Genomic DNA, 17,779 nt, shown 5'->3' on the forward strand with positions numbered 1-17,779 from the left:
CCTGCCCCTTTATGTCACCATTCAGCCCCTTTCATTTTGCCTAAACCAGGGGTGGCCAGAGTTACTCACCCTGGGAGTTGCAGTACTGCTGCAGTGTCAAACCACTCTGGCTTTCCCCACGGGGAGCATGCCCTGGGGTAAGCGGCACAGCTGCAGCCCCTGCCCCAGCAGCCCAGCTGAGCTGGCAGTCGCAAGAGAAGTGGGTGAACCACAAGTACCATGCTGGCAAGCCCCATGTGGCTCACAAGCCGTGGTTTGGCCACCTCTGGCCTAAACCATGTACCTCATACCCACTTTTTCCATCCCTTGCCTCTGTCTTCAGCCACACCACACCACTTAGCTTGGTGCCTCTGCCTCTACTTTGTTTCCAAGGACTTCCTTCAGGTCTTTCTACAAGATGTAATCCAATCTGCTCCTGTTAGCCAGAGCCAGACACAGGCACGGGTGAACCGGGCAGCCGCCCAGGGCCTGGACTGAAAGGGGGCCTGAAAATGGTAAGTTTTTTTCCACTGCCCGATTATTATCATCATTATCTCTGGCGAAGGGGGGCCTGATACTAAAAGTTCACCCAGGACCGACCGCCAGGAGTCTAGGTATGGTATTGCTTCTAGCAACAGCATCTCACAAGGAATAGAATAAGTTTTGCCTGAATATATTCATGATATATATGAACATGAATTATATGTTAAGGACTCTGCAATGCAGGTGTCCTTAACATATAATTCCTGACAATATTGCTATAACCATCAATCTTCACTCATTATCGTCCCCTACTTCAGGACATTTGAAATGTTTGTTTTGTTCACTCATGGAGACTTGCCCTAACTTATATGTAAACTCTTGGGGGCAAATACTCGGTGTTTCACATGTTCCAGTAATAATAATGCTGTAAAAAAATGGTAGTAATTAAAAGGAAAGACCTGCACCTTTGTTTTGCTGGCTGTGATTGGTATTTTGGGAGGATTTTGTTGGTTTGTTTTTTGCACTAAGTGTATCTACAGTTGTTTTAAAAAAGCAAGGATAGATGTGTTCTATTGGTGTAAAATAAGGTTTGCTCTTCTTACCTGGTAATCTATCAGCATAAGTGCCACCAACCAACGCAAGTCTTGTTTTGCAATGCTACAGTGCGCCTACCTGATCAGGGCCTGTCTCCATCCATCACTGCTTTTTTAGGTGACCTGTTGCTTCACTTCACTCTCCACCCATTTACTCATCCAAACGTGGTAAATCACTGGCAATAATAAAACTGCAATAGTCTGCCAGCACAATAGATCCTCTGGTGTAGTATTAGCAATGGTAAGTTTACCTTCATTAAAATTTATGGAAACCTTTTTGGAAAAAAATCTGAAAACCGCATGCAACAGAGGGTGGAACAAAAAGAGAGAGAGGAAAGGGGAGATAGTAGTGACAGCTGTCTGCCAAGCACCCACAATAATGCTGAATTGGGCTGATGGTGGCTGGTAGATTGTGGGGTGTAGCATATGCCCGAGCTGGAAACATAACACAACCAGCAGCACCCAGCATTAGGTAGAAAAGCCTAGTTTTGGACTGTGCCTCGTGGTGGGTGATGTTGCCTGCTTAACCCCCCTAGGCATATAAGGAATGGAAAAAGGAGGGAGAGATGGGGGCGATGATCAATCTGGTCGGTGTGTGTGTGTCTCTCCTGAACTGCCTGGGTGGATGATATATTACCCTATTTCATCAGCTCTCCTCCTGCACCTGCTGGTTTGGTTTAGCTAAAAAAAAAAAAAAAAAAGGCAAAGCAGACACAGACTCCCCCAGCCCCCGAGGGGTGAGCGCTGCTCTTTCCCGCACTTCTGCTCCCTGCATTTAGAGGCTGCAAAAATCCACGGTGGGGTGGGGTGGGGGGAGGAAGGAAGATGGTGAAAAAGGTCCCCGAGGCAGGGAGATGGACGGCCAGATCCGGGGGAACTTTCCGCGGCAGAGGTTGCTGCTGCTGCCGGCTCACATGCAGCTCTGTCTTGGCTGAACGTCACATCTGACGTCCGGGCCCTTCACCCTCAGTGCTGCCACCACTCCGCTGTGGCCGAGCCGGGAGCCGGGAGAGAGGGAGCGTGAGAGCGGAGCGGAGCGGAGCGGAGCGGGGGAGACGCACACACGCGCGCACCGAGGGGATCCCCGCACCGGCCCGGGCCCCGGGGAGCGTCTGTCCGAGCCCGGCGGGGCGGCGGCGCTGCCCCGCCTGCAGCTGCGGGTCCGCGGGTGCTGCCCGCCCGCCCGCCCGCGCCTACAGGTAGCCGCAGCAGCCCCGCGCGGAGCCGGGGAGGCGACTGCTCGCGTGGCTGCCGGATGTACAGCTAGGAAGGACCCGTCCCGTCTGCGCCCCTTTTTCCTGCCTCTTGCCACCGTCTTGATTTTTCATTTTTTTCTTCTTCTTCCCCCTTCTGAATCTCCCTGGGATTTTTAATTTTTTTTTCATATTTTGCACCAGGCTTTTTTGTTGTTATTGTTGTTTTTTTTCCCTGCCCTGCAAGAGCACGCGTGGATACGTCTTGGCTCGCCAAGTTTGTAGCAGCCCCTCTCCTCCTCCCCCCCCAACCTCTCCCAGCTTTTGTTTTGCGTGTGTGTGTGTGGAGCTATTGCAAGATCCGTGGGGGCTAGACACAGAGGGGATTTGGCTTTCCTATCAAGAGGAAAAAAAGAATAATAATAATAATAATAACCCAACCCAGCAACAACAACAAGAGATGGGGATGCTTTGGGGAGCTCCTGGCTGCTGAGGACTGTGCCACACCAGCCTCCTGCCGAGCCGGTGCGGGGAGCAAGCGGCGCACATGCATCCATCCTCCCGCTAGGCACCTCCGAGTATTTATGATTGCGGAGCAGGTGGGAGCCAGCATGAGTGCGAAGGTAAGGGCGCTCTTCCAGCAGCCTGCCCGGCGCTGCCCCCGCTGCAGTCTCGGGGCTCCCCCCCGCGTGGACGTGCACGGGGTCGCGGTCCCCCCCGTGGGGCTGCATGGGGCGGGGGAGGCTCACCCCGCCGTGGAAAACGACGAGACAAAAGGGTCGCTTTGCATTGCAGAAGGAGGGAGAAGTGGGTCCCCCCGCACCCCGCCCCACCCGGGAAAACTCGCCCGTGGAAGCAGGCACGCACCCCGCGAGGTCCCCGCGCGAGCGAGCGGGGAGAGGCGCGGGTGTCCCGGGAGGCTCCTGGCAGCGCTGCTCCGTGGCCGGGCAAGGCTCCCACCACCGCTTGACCCTCCCCTCCCCTCCCCTCCCCGCGAGGGGCCGGAGGGTGGCGGGAGCCGCTGCAGCCTCGGTGCGGCGCGACACTTCGCTGCTTGCAGCTTTGCAGGGCAGCGCTGGCCGGGGGAAGGAGCCGGGCGAGGAAATCCTCCCCGGGGAGCTCCAGCCGCATTTCCCATCCCGGCGGGCCCCTTCCCCGCGGGGAGGAGGGTCTCCCCCTGCTCTGCTCCGTGCCCGATCAGGATCCCGGTGTCTCGGGGAGGAGGGAGGGAATCCAAAGCCTTTCCAGGCTCAGCACAACGGGCTGCTGGGGAGGATGGAAACGCACCTGCATTGAATGGAAAAAGACTCGGGGCCGGGACCTGAGCTGGGAAATAATTCCCGCTGGGTGGGGAGACTCCACAGCCGCTCTCCCTCCTTCCTGCCTGCCTTCCTCCTCTCCACGCCAGCCTTGCTCTACAGCCACCTGCCCCAGCCATTTCCCTTGCCCCAGGTGCTCCGCAACAGCACGGTGGCACTGGAGGAGTGAGGATTTCAATTAGCAGCTGATTGTGGAGATCTCTGCTGTGGATGGGATGTAATGGTTTCTCCTGTTGGGGTGGGGGAGAGGGGGAAATCTTTTAATGCTAATAATAAAGCACTCTGTAAATCATCCAAATGAACTGTGTTCCAGGAAGGGTCATTTTTAGTCTTTGACTGCCTCCCCCCAAATAATTAATTGCACTCCACAAGGACTAAAATGTTTCTAGCCATAAAGGTGTCCCTAGCAGAAAGGGAATTATTTTTTGTTGGGGGGTTTACACTGACTGAGCTTTGCCTAATGAATCCGAATTGAAGATGCCCATCCTAATCTAGTCACATACCAACCTACAGAGAAGAGCTTTATTTAGAAATAAGGGGGAAGCATGAACATACCTTTTCAGTACTGTAATATTTACATTGTCCTTGGTATAGACAGGAGCTCAAGTCCCCCTAGGAGCCTGCCTCCCTGATTTCCGTTGCAGGCAAAAGCTAATTGTCACTTAGGCCTTCTGATTACATGCTTTGATTAAAAGAAGTAGTAGATGTTTTCTTTTTGTAAGCCTTGCTGATTCCATAGTTAGCCTTTCCAATCCTCTTATATATAAGCAGGAGCTGTGGTGTTCAGTCTTTCAGCAGAATATATTCATGTTCCTGCAGTGCTGAGAGGAAATCTCCTTTTTCATGTTCTCCTTTTTGGTTGCCTTGTTTTTCACTTCTTTATTCATGCATTGGATTTTTTGCTCCTTTATTTGTATTTAGGATGTATTCAGAACTGACCTAGGAAAAATAATGTTAGTCTTCTTTTAGATGGGAACTCACATTTGCAGAGAATCAAGTCTGACTATTTTAAAAGATAGTTCAGCTCCAGTGTTTGCATTTACTCAAGTTTGCCTTCACTTGCCTTTAATAATCTTTAAGAGAATTTGTAGCTGGTAGTAGGGACAATATTTGCATGGAAGAAGACTTTGAGTATTTATTTTAAATATACCTCATATCACGTTCAAGTGGAGTTCCACTTAATGTTATTGATGGATCATTCATTGTGGAAAAGCATCATTACCAGAGTGGGTTCGATTTATTGTTTAGTTTTCTGGGCTGCCAAGTACTGAAGATAGTATAATTATTCAAAGAAACTGATTTCCTAATGAATGCATTACCTCGTATCTTTCTTTATAATGTGTCTGTGTGCATTTGATAATATTGGCATCACAGGTATAGAAAGATGCTTCCTTGCAAGAGTTAGGATGTCTGAAGCCAGCCCTAAGGGATTCTTTCAAGAGTGATATGGTGACATGATTTTGGTTTAGGACGCTTTCTTGGACACTACTCAAATACAAACTTGAGAACTTGTATTAATTGGAAAATATCCAGAGATGCTGGGTCCTGTCTTCACTCATGCAAAACTCCCATAGAATTTATATATCCATGAGCAAAGATGACTTAAATGGGAATTCATTCCTTGCCTGAGAATTAAAGAATTGGGCAATTTAGATGCAAACTAAAGTGGTGATATTTATAAGTCTGAAGTTAACTCATCAAGGGTGTAACGCTTCCTGTCCACTTAAAGAAACTGGAAAAGACCAAAGAGTTTTTTCAAACGAGTTTGTGTCATACCTGCAACTGCAAAACTAATAAGCAATCCCTTTCATCCTCACCTCTAGTAAAAAGCAATTGTGCAGTAAGGGCAGATTTATTTGTAATTCTGCTATATTATTTTTTTTTCTTTTTAACTTTAGTAATACTTAAAAAAACAAATAGGTGGGTCAATAATTGGCATAACCATACAAGCTTCCCATTGTAAACTGTTGTTATGGTTTTGTGTTTGCCTGTGTATTTGACAGTAATCTGATTATGAGATCAGTAGGTCACAATGTTTGCATAACTCCTTTGTTTGCTTGTTTGCCTGTTTGACCATTTCAACTTAGGGATCCATCTTTACACAACCTGCTGCAACAGGATTCTCTTCCAGCAGTACTTAGGCTGTGATAATCACAGTTCCTAAAGTGACAGTCAGTTGTAAGCAAATGCTTAAGTTCATGGGTCAACATAGTAATTCATTACTGGAGAGAGAACATTGCTGATCTAAGTAGATGGTAAATTAAATCTCTAAGCAGAATTTCTGGTAGAGGTAAAATAACATTTCCCATTTTCTATCTGTCAGATTAGCATCTGGAGATTCTTTTAAAAGGAAAAACAGAGAGGCAGCATAGTTGATATTTCTGCCTTGCCATGAGAGAAGCAGGCCCCAGTTTTTTCAGCATCAGGCAAATTACCTTGTTGTACCTCTGTTAAAAAAAAAAAAAAAATTGGAAATGCTTATATAGATCTTTTACCTGAATATCTCAAAGTACTTTACAATTAGGGGTAATAGTTATGATCCTAATTACTCTCATTATTTTGGATGAGAAACAGAAGGTCCCCCCAAAAGTAAGTGACATATAAGGCTACACAGCAATTCAGTAGTAAGTGGAAACAACTCCTGTTTCTTGTCTCCCAGTTCCATGCTCTAGCCACTAGATGGATGTTAAACATTTGGAAAAATTGCAAATATTGCAGTACATAGTACAGAGCATGAGAGAGGACAGTAGTGAAGACTAAAGGAAAATGAAATTGGTATTACCTTTCCCAAAACAGGCTTGCTCAAAGAAAACAGATGCAGGATGCAGAAAACCAGGCACGCCTCTTTTGCAGACAGTTTACAAAAAATTCCACGCATTTCTCAGACTGCCTGCACTCTTTATCCAGTAGTGCAGGAAAGGGGGAAAACTTCCCAGGTGAAGTCCCCTCTACCACATGGCACAAGTGAAACCTCTCAGCATTTCACAGTCACCGCCTGATAAAACTTCTGATAAAACTTCTGGTTCACATAACTTAATGGTGATGAGATCCCTGTTGTGGCTCTGCACTTCCAGTTTTCCTTGTGGTGATTTGGTGCCATAGTGGTGGTGGTAAGAGTCCAGCAGCACTAACTTTACATTTTGTTATTGAATGCTTTTCTCTGTCCTAGTGGAACAAAATGCAAGATTTCCAGGTGTATCTACCCAGCCTGGCTTCACGCCTCTAAGCATTCAGAGGCGGGTGTGTGGTGAAATGGGAACAAGTGCAACTCCTTCTCCTCATCTAAATCCATGGGAGAACTTTTCCTCTGTTAGATCTGGGGAAAACAGTTCTGTGCTCTTGGCTGGGTTGACAAGAGTTCCCTCTCCTATTTTGAAATAAGTTAAACAGCGCGGTGTTAATGTTGTTTCAACCTCGGGAAGAACAACAGAGCTGTTATTCTGAACTCTGAACAGAACCCAAAGCTGTTCCTTTCTCTTAATTCCCTGTCTCGTGACCTGGATATTTGTTCCTCTTCCTGAATAAGTAGATGGAGTCCTCTGGGTCACGTATAATTATTTTCATTAAGGGCTCAGAAATCTACATTCTTCTTTAGAGAGAGTTATCCTTAAATAATACAGAATTTTTTTTTTATTTTTTTTTTGTGATTTCTTAGTTGGTCTCATAAAAGGTATCATCTCTGAACCAAGAGTTCTAGAGATTTGCATTTCTTTGTATCCCTAAGTAAGTGCTTAAGGATGCCCCAGGAAAGGATTAATATCGTTTCATATGCTTACACATAATGAGGAATAGATTGTGGCTCTTATATGCAACTACAAAACTGTAAAATGATACATACATAGACAATATATTTGCTATCATAGAGCATTGGTCACGCTCTTTCCTAGTGACTTGTCTCTGCAGAGCATAACAACCTACTAATGCTACTAGGTAATGGAGTTTTTTCTTTGGTTCACATACTAAAAATCTGGGTTTTGATTCTTGCAGCTGGAGGGTCGCACTCTGCTGGGGGCGTGGTGAAGTCATTACAGAAATTTGTTTGTAACCCAACAAAATGAGATTGACTGCTATTGTCTCCCATGAAATCTTTCATAGTGGGCCAGAGTGGTAGGATGGTTTTGTTAGGATGGTTATTTTAAAAAGTTGTTATATCTTGTCAGAAGAAAAGGATTTATACTTTTATAAGGCAGATGAAAATAAGAGGTCTGGTTTTGGTTCGAATAGCACCCTTTTTTCTATAGGTAGTAGATCCCAAAACAATTTTTGCAACCTGAGAAATGTCACCCAAATATGACTGACATATACCCCTTTGTGAAAAACAGGAAAAAACAGAGAGAGATTTCTAGAATATGTATTTCTAGTATGCTTCCAGCTTACCATGTTATTTCAAAATGAAAATATACATCGAAATGCATAACCCAGAGTAAGCTCTCCCCTGAAAAGGATTTACTAGATAGATTGTGTTATGGCTGGGGATAATGTCAGAAGTCTTGTCCCTATTGAGTGAGTTAGGGGTGGGACAGACAGACAATAAGACTGCTACTAGACAAATCAGGGAGATGAGGCAAGCACATAGTGATAAAATAACTACACATTGCATATAAATAAATAAGTACTGCTAATTGAATATAATCTGGCTCAGGATGCCTGGTCAGTACACTTGTTAGAGGCACACTGATACTTATGAAGTTGAGCTGCAAAACAACTAGAAGTCACTGTCATGTTAACATACTTTTCCATTGCTGTGATTTCACTGTACCAGTGCAGGGGCACTTAATCTCCAGCCTTGGGCCAGATCTAGCCAGTGGTGCCATGTCATCTGGCCCTCAGGTCTGCCCATGAGTCCAGAAATTTGGTGGCAAGAGAGCAGTGGCATTGCTTTCCTGCTGCTAAATTTCCAAGCCAGTGGAGATCCCTGGGCCCTGCATGCTGACTCGAGCACTCGATTACAGTGTGCAGTGTGCAGGGCCAGGTGGGCATGGTGCTGGGACCTAGAACCCAATCCTGGTGTGGTGGGTTGGATGGGGGTGGTGCCTGGTTACAGGACCCAATCCCAGCATGAGGTGGGGAGGGGGTAATATTGCCCCCCCCTGCCCTCTCCCAGCTCAATCCTGTTGCACAGAGGGCAGGAGGGGGTGGTGCTAGCCCCATGGCCTGATCTGGCCCTCTGATGGGCTCTGTATCAGCTATCTGGTCCACAGAGCTAAAATGTTGAGCACCACTTTACCAGTGGAATCGCACAAACCTCAACTCACATCAAAGCAAGGGAGAATGAGGGCCACAGTTCTTAGACATGGACAGTGCCATCAAAGTCAAAAGAGAGGAGTTCCTACCATGCAAGAATGAAGTGCATGAAGCTGGCCAGATGGCGTTATACAGAAGGTAGGGTAGATCTGCGTCTTACAGATAAATTAACTCAGAGGTGTATAGTATAAGCTTTCATAAGTAGAGGGCTTACTTCTGCCTAACTTCAGACTAGCACAGCCAACTACCTGTGCTCATAGATATTGTTAGTAAGGTTCCTATAATCATGTATGAGAAACCCTGGAGATAAATAGCGGGGATGCTAATATTAGCACCTATGTTCATATTCTGCAAGAAAATAAAACCAGCTGAAGGCTTCTTTTTTTGAAACTTTTTATGTTTTAGTTGCAGAACTGCTATTATTTCCAACTTAAAAGAACCACAGACTGGTACAAGTAAATACCTGCTGTTTTTTATTTACTTAGAGTTTCATCCTCTTCTTACAGAAGTCAATGGGAGCTTTCTTTTACTGACTTCAATGGGTTGGATCCTTATTAAGTCCTGAGTTAAACGTATGCTGCCTCCTCCTTCCCAATTTCCATTGCAGAAGCACAGGTAGCAAACAGAAGTCAGGAATCAAAGAACTCACAGCAGTGAAACTTTATCGTTCTACAGCGAACTCTCACCCACTCCCTTTTATGTCAATGGGAAGTGTGAAATGTTTAATTCTGGGAGTTACCAGGCAACGCAGTACAATATAATCTAATTAAATACACAAATTCTGTTTCTTAATGGTTTATATTGTTAATGACCAAAACTCCATAAACTTAAAGTTCAGTTAAAAACCCAAGTGCTAGAATCTTAAAGGCCCTGCATGAACTGGTGGTATTTTGACTATTTCTGTCTCTCTTTGTTCAGCCTTCCCCTACAGAATAAACTTATCTCTTATTTTCAGTAAAGCATCACCTCCAGCTGAGCTACATTTAACTTTTATATTTTCTTAAGAAAATATAAAGAACTAGGGGAAAAAAAACCCAGGCTACTTCTAATTAAGCATATTTATAAGGAAATTAAAGATAAAAGTAGCTGAACTGCAGATGAAGCTCCACGGAAACTCTGCCTAGCAATTTTATCGCAGTCTAGTGAAAATTAATAGGGGTTCAGTTATGAGGGAAAGGCCACACATTGGGGTTTTGCTTTTAATTAATTATATTTCAGAAAGACACAGAGAACTCATTGTGCAAGGCACTGTACAACCATATAATAAAAACAGTCTGTAGTCAGGAGAGTCTGTAGTCTTAAGAACCTAGTTTAGCAATGAGATCTAGGCAGGTAACCCCCACAATCACATGGAAGTCATTGTAAGATCTTGACCTAAATAAATAGCTAAGTGAGAGGAAAAAAGGATGTCAATTAGGAACACAGATATCAGAGCAATGAGTAGCACACTTTCTAGGCATGCAAAGAAAGAGCATAAGGTAGCATTTTTACAATTTCTCAATTCAAGCCTCCTTGAACAACCTTATTACTTTGAAATACCGCACTTTAAAATGTCTATACTGTGCTATCTAGCAGTCTACTGTATCAAGAATTATATACATATGGGCCTGATTTTGATATCAGTTACATCAGTGTCAACAAGAAGTGACTGCAGTAAAGTCAGGGGAGCTAGTTTAAAATTAGTATGGTATATATGAAACCATGCATCTGTTTTTAATCAATGAGTTGGTCTTGAGATGGTCCTTTTTTGTCTTTGCTCTGATATGAAAATTGCAAATTTTTTCTGTTTCCATAATTTGAATATTCTTAAAATATAGCATGTCAAATGTGTGTGTGTGTGTGTGTGTGTGTATATATATATGTATATGTATATATATAAAAATCATTATATTAACATGAAGTGTAACCTTTCCTAAGCACCCATTCCAGAGACAAGTAACATTCTGTTGCTGACTAAAAGTAGTTTTTAACTAAAGGTTGAAAAAAATTGTCCTGGAAACATTAGTTCAAAGTGGCAGTTGAAGAGAAGAGATTGCCTATAGTGTGGGGGCATTTGCTACAAATAACAGTTAAGGACGGAGTGATTTTTCAGAAGAGTTAAAGCATGATAATTTCACTGCTCTTGACTAACCTACACTATGCAGCAGTTTAACAACTCTTCTATAGATTGTTATCAGAGAAAGACCTCTCTGTCCTTCATGTTTCATTGTGTTCAGGCATATAAAGAAGAGCAAAAACATTATCTACCTGCAAACTTCTTATCATTCTTATTTTTTTTTAACTGTTTACATGATATGTTACCAGGGCCATCTGTGGGGGGGGGGGGGTGAATCAGGGTGACTGCCCTGGGCCCTGTGCTTTGGGGGGGCCCCATGGAGCTCAGTGGAGCATCCACAGCAATTCCGCGCTGCTGCTGGCTTCACATCCAGCCGCTCAGCACCCTCTGCTGCCCCCTCCCCAGCCGCTGAATCTGGTGCATCCAGCCGCTCGGCACCCTCCCCCCCCCAATCCACCACCGGCTTCCTTGTATCTAGGGTAGGGGCCCCACACAGGCTGATTTGTCCCAGGCCCTGCACCCTGCTCGGGTCATCTCTGTATGTGACACTTCCATATAATATCATCTTACCTGGAATCTACTTAAACGTGTTAGAGAAAATCTTGAAAAGAATTCTTGAGGTCATTCACTAGATTGCATTAATTATAATGATTTTCACTATGGATCTTCCAGTTTCTATATTTTCCCTCAACCCCAAGCTTTAGGAGAGTTCAGGTCTGGACCTAAACTTTGTCATTAGATTTTCTCTCCACTTTTTAATGGGTGGTGTCCTTTTTGACACCCCAAAGAGGGTTTACTGTGTAAATGATGTTTAAAAATAGCAGCAGGAGATGCAGTCTCCAGAACTGGGAGTCAAGAAGCCTCCATGCTAAATCTGGTTCTGACTTGGTTTCCTCTGTCACCATTCAGAGGTGATTCCTGAATTGCCTTAAGGTCTTTTACACGCAACTTCTCTTTTATTTCCTTCATGCTATGTGATGATGTGCTTCTGGACTATCCTGGTTTCCAATTATGAAAAATCAGTGCTGGCTTAGCAGGGCTGGTTGGCTTTTCTCTACCTGTTCTTCTACCTGCTATGGTGGAAGAGTAGCAAGTGGACAGTCTCTGCTTACTCCTGCGTGTATGACCTTTTTCATGACACATGAGCATATTAAGCTGCTCCCCAAGTTCTCTTGCATATTTGTATCTTCCATATTAATGTGGGCCTTAAGGCCCACCCAGCTAACTAATAGCTCCTTTGTGGGGCCAAAGGGTGAAAGATGCAACTAATTTCTTGGGACAACAAAAGCAAAAGCAGGATAGGAGTGACATGGGAGTTAAAGGGTCAAAATGTGAAAATAAGTTCTCCAGAGAGGGACACTGAGCAGAGCCCCCTGGGCCAAACCTACCAATCCTCAAAGACATCCAAGGAGCTGGTGGATGCCACCCACTGGTGCTCTGCCCAGAAACATGCTCAGACAAATGAGAGGAAAGTGGCCCGGCAGTCTCCGAGCACCTTCCCAGCCAGAGCCCCCTTCCTGGTCAAGTACATGGCCCACTTGGCCAGGGCCAGGAGGAGGTTGACTAGGAGGTCCTGGGACTTGGTGGGGCCATAGATGGGGTGACCAAAAACAAAAAGGTGGGGGGTAAAATTCAACCAGAACATCAGGAGGAGGTTTTGGAGGTGGAGGGGCTGCAGCCTGGTACACTTAAGGATCATGTGCACCAGGGTCTTCCTCTGCCCACAGAAGGGGCAGGAGACTAGGGTGTCTGAAGCTCTCTACATACAAGCCCGTGGTGATGGCTCCATGGAGGAGCCACCAGCTGAGGTCCCCAGTGGCTTGTAGGATGAGGAAGGAGCACAGACTCAGCCACTGGGGTGCCCCAGCCATTTCCTCGCCAAGCAGGTCCTGCCACTTGGTGTCTGGGCGGGATGTGAGGGTGTCATGGTGGATCACATGAGTGTGTAGAGGTGGCAGCGATGGACAGTGGAAAAGTGGACCCATTTGGTGTCCTCCAGCCAGCTCAAGTGGTGGAGTGGGGAGCGCTGCAAGGCTGGGCGAGGTGCTGGCCCCACAACAAACTCCGGGGGTGGGGACCGCCACCACGCAGGACCTGGTCAACAAAGGCAAGGGCGTCCCAAGTTCTCCTGAGTGGCTGTGATACAAAGTAATAGGTACTTAATCTTTCCATGTTGTTTTCTCATTAGTAAAATGTGCTACCTCAGAGGTGTTGTGAGGCTTGTTCATTCTCTGAAGAGAAAAATTATGAAGATGAAAAGTGTAATGCTAATTCTTCAAATTACTATATGGAATACTGCATGGATTAAAAGTTATAAAAGGGAGAGTGTTGGCATACTATCAAGGGAAGGGTCTCTGCCAGAAGAAATATAATAGGGAACTATTAAGTCTCTTGCTCAACTCAGAGGGAAAGCCACAAGCCTTTCTTCATCTTCAGTGTATCTCGTGTTGAGGGATTGACACAGTAGCACAGGCTCCATTCTTGCAAGCCTACACACAGGGTCCCTTTGAAGGCAAGGAGAACTTTACACATGGTATCTTGCAGGATTAGTCCCATGATAATGCTCTTCAAAAATTCCGTTGAGAGGTTTGAATTTGATGTAATTCAGGCACTTTTCTAGTTGGAAACTGAAGCATTTAACTTACATTTACTTATATTTTTCTACCGAATCAAATTTTTTTGAAATATGCCGTCTTTTGGCTGGCAGTTAGTATACTAAGCTTCTATGCAACATAATTTTTTAAAAACCCATATTGATACTAAGGAATTGTGATGCAAGTAGTGACAGACAATTAACTAGTCCAGGGTTCTGATAAGTTCCTTGATAACTTTCACTCTTATACACTTTTTTCCTAATCTGATATTTTATTTTGGAGTCTGCAAGAGCCTGTTGTGACCACATAGACTTGACAACTGTGGTACACAGGTGCCCTAGTTTCATGAAAATGGCTGCAGAATTGAAGCTTTAAAATCTGCAAACACTGGAAAACATAGGTATTAATCTAAACAAAATAACGAGGTGTTATGACCATAATTTGCACTATCATTGTGATATCAAGCAAGTGAGATTCAAATGGTAATTTATCAGTGATACCATTCTGCAAAGTTATGCAGTAATTTAGAAAGCATTAAATATTTTATAATTTTAAGTTGTTTGTCACTTTAAATACAGGAGAATGAATCCATCCTGGCAAAGAACCATGTGCTGTTGTGTATACATTGTGCCATAAACTCTAATAACACATTGTTTTGTGTTCTGTTTTTTGGAACAAACAGAATCAAACATTCATAGCTGCATTTTCTAGCTGAAGCCAGAGTTGTAAAAAGAAACTTTCCTATGAAGGTATAGGCCTCATCCTTTGGAGGGCTGAGTGTTCCCTACCAGGCCCATCATTGTGAAATAGACAGCCCGACCTGTGAAATATATAGAGCAGTATTAGCATCAGCACCAGAGGGAGCTCTTTGCCCACATCTTGGCCAGGGCCAGATAATTATAACAATGGTAATGACAGAACAATAAGGGACAAAATGGCAGGAAAAAATGGTGGTCAGTGGGACATTATCCACACACCACAAATAGTATTATAAAACACAAGTCTCTGTTTAGAGAGAAGTTGACATGTTGACTGCTTCTTTTGTTTTCTTAGAGTGAATGCTCTCACTATTTTACATTTTAATATACCAGTACATTTTGTATCTAAAGTGTTGTCACTAAAGGTTAAAGAGGTAGAAAAAATATTCTAAAAATGAGTTATGAATTTAAATGATTAATATGACTCTAGATGCCCCATTTACTACAGTTATGTGCATTTCACTCTGACTTGTACACAACTAATATATTATGCAAGTAAATGCATGCGTCTATGGATTGATAATTACATTTTGGGCCCTAACATTTATATTTCTAACTGGCATCATGCAATATTAGGTAGTTAGATAATGCCAGTCCTGCATTCCCTGTGCTCACTAATTCTAGCTTCCTCTTGCATCTCTCTTTTTTTCAGTGAGAGCATTGAATGGCAGGAATTAAGGATCCGGACCATATTTTTCCTTGTAACTTGGGAACTGAAATTTGTGCACTATACCACTGAAGAGAGAGCTCTCTGGCTAGGGACAGAAGTTACACATAAACTGATTTAAGTGATTGGAAACTGATTTAAACCTAGAACAGAAGTTCAGTGCACATAAACCGCTTTTAAAATGGCTGAAACCAGTTTAAGAGAAACCTGGCTGGGTGTAGTATCAGACCTAACTGATTTAGGTTAAACTGGTTTATGGAACTTCTGTCCCAGATCCCCTCCCGACTCAAGTTAATTCATAGTCCTCCAGCATCCCAGGATGCTTTGCAACCTTGGACTGTGCTGCATGCTCCAGATGAGTAGGGCTGGCCCTGTCCCCAGCTGCCACAGAGCTGAGAAAGTAAAGCCTCTGTTCCCCAGCCTGCTTCCTGTTTGCCAGCCTGGGGCAGAGGAACTGACTTAGCCCCCATCAGTACAGTGAAGGGATGAAAAGCCCTGGTGAAGGGGGCTTCTTGCTCCCCCTCTGCAGCCCAGTGAGTTTGGTTTAGCAGTCTACCTCTGAAAGGCAGGGGGAAAGGGACAGTGGGAATTCACTCTGTCCCCACACTGGACCTCAAGCCAGGGTCTGCCCAGTGTGGGGAGAAAGCACCCACCGAGGGGCTTTTTTCCCCCTCTGTAGCTCTGAGCTGGCCTGAGATTCCCCTTCCCCAGGCTCCGACTGTAAGTGGGTGGCTGAGGACGGGGCAGGGCTGGGGGAATCTCAGCCTTGCTCGGAGCTGTGGGGAGCTGAAAATCCCCATGGTGGGTGCTTTTCCCCCCAGTGCTGGGCAGACCCTGATTGGGGGGGCTGGTGCTGGGCCAGGATGGGGGTGTAGTCCCACCCCCCACCTTTCAGAGGTGGACAGCTGGGAAAAGGGCAGGGCTGGGGGAATCTCAGCCCAGCTCTAAGCTGGGGGTGGACAAACTCCCCTCGTCCCCAGTGGGTGCTTTCCCCCCACACCAGGCAGACCCTGGCTGTGGATCCAGTGCATGTTCCCACCTCCCACTTCCCCCGCTCAGAAATGGACAGCCGGGGAAGCAGTGGAGCTCAGGCAATCTGAGCTCAGCTCCAAGCTGTGGGGGTGTGAAAAGCCCCCCAGTGGGTGCTTTGCCCCCAGCGCCAGGCAGACCCCAGCTGGTGGGGCTGGTGCTGGGCAAGTGGGGTGCATTCCCCTCTCCCCAGAGGCAGACAGCTGAGGAAGGGGTGGGGTGATCCTAACCTGGCTCCAAACACCAGTGGGGGGCGGGGACAAAAGTCCCCCAGTGGGTGATTTCTCCCCCACGAGGCAGACCCCAGTTGGGCATCTGATGCCAGGCTGGGTGGTGCATTTCCACTCCTGCCCCCTTTCCCTAGGAGAAGGGATGGGGCTGGGGTGATCCCAGCCTGGCTCTGAGCTTGGGGGGGCTTCCCCTGAGCTGCGCAGACCCCAGCTGTCAGTGGTGGCAGGCAGAGCCAGCAGACAGTCAGGCCTGGGCTATTGCTGCGGTGGGTTCAGCAACCTTATGAGTGCCCCAGGCTCCTGGCCTGGGCCAGATCAGGCTTCTGCCCGTCTTGGCCACCTGAACGCCAGTTCAGTTTGTTATCAGTTTAATCTACACAGCTTAGAAAAACCTGGAAGATTGAATCGATTTTTGCCTCAGGCTTTTTGAACCTCTGTACTTAACCTCTAGTCTGGACATCCTATTCTACTTATAGGCATCTAGGTGGCACTTACAGATCTGTGTACAACACTGTTTCACCCTGGTCAAATAAGGAAAAACCATTAATGCAAAAGATGGGTGGGATTTCTTCCACTTCTCCCTTTCTGTGCCTTAAGGCTAAAATAGACAGAAATAGACATATTAACAGTTTTTCAGGGACTCGAGCAGGGTGCAAGAGCTGCAATTTGAGTGGCTCACACTTAGCCAGATGCCCAACAGCTGGAACAGGATCTGGCACCTGGCATTTTATCTGTAATGTGGTCTTATGAATTTGTATCACGTTAGTGCCTGGAGGATCCGACTGAGATCAGGGCTCAGTTGTGTAGGGTGCCATCCATACCAAGTGAAGAGCTTATAACCTAAATAGACAAGACAGACAAATGATGAGTGAAAGGAAAGAATATCCTCTGAACTAAAGTGCTTGTCAGAATTGGGGCTTGTGTGATTTGCCCAGGGTCACAAAGGAAGTGTCTAGTAGAATGAGGAAATGCATCCATCTCTTAAATCCCAATCTGGTACTTTATCCAAAAGATCATCCTTCCTCCTTCAGATTTAATGCTATAAGAACTGATCTCCACCCATTTGGAGGCAAATAAGAATAAGGAGGTTTAAATATATATTTTTATTTTCAAGCAGAGATGGAGGTCGAAGGACTCAGTTATCTACTCACAAATGGACATACATATATGCACTGTCCTCAGACTACTGACAACATAACAGTGCAGCAGTACCGTAAATAGCATGCAAATTCATGTGGACCTCTGAAATAATTCATGTGGAGTTAAATAATATTTCATGTCTAGCATGGCTTTGTTAATATATTTCTAAACAGAAGTATACACACACTTCTGTGTATATCACATAGGTATGATATAGATCAAGGTTGTCCAACTTCTCAGTGGTCAGGGGCTGTAGACACCTTTCTATTTGCTGTATGCCCCCAGTGCCTCCTATGTCTGTGCTGTATGCGCTCAATGCTCTGCTGCATTGCACCCTGCAGGCATCACCCTGTTGTACTGTCTGGTGGGTGCACCCCGCTGTCAGCACACTGTGTTGTGTGTCCCCCACCCTGATGTGCAGCGGGTGCCCTTGTCTCCTGCACTGCACTGTGCTGGCATTCCTGTACTGTGCAAGTCCCCAGGTCCCTTGAGTC

General features: G+C 45.5%; 1 protein-coding gene across 4 annotated transcripts in view; it reads left to right on the plus strand.

Moving 5' to 3' along the window:
- The first annotated feature begins 2,006 nt into the window (after nt 1–2,006).
- The window catches only part of NLGN1 (neuroligin 1), a 628,583-nt gene continuing 612,810 nt past the window's right edge, over nt 2,007–17,779 (plus strand). For 2 of the 4 annotated variants that reach the window (XM_006260462.4, XM_059731156.1), the window contains exon 1: nt 2,007–2,871. The gene's annotated coding sequence lies outside the window, so the exon portion shown is untranslated. The remainder of the gene's footprint in view (nt 2,872–17,779) is intronic. The other 2 variants (XM_019478611.2, XM_006260460.4) reach the window with 1 other exon arrangement.

Source organism: Alligator mississippiensis, chromosome 7 (genome assembly GCF_030867095.1).
Source record: "Alligator mississippiensis isolate rAllMis1 chromosome 7, rAllMis1, whole genome shotgun sequence".
Lineage (NCBI taxonomy): Eukaryota > Metazoa > Chordata > Crocodylia > Alligatoridae > Alligator > Alligator mississippiensis.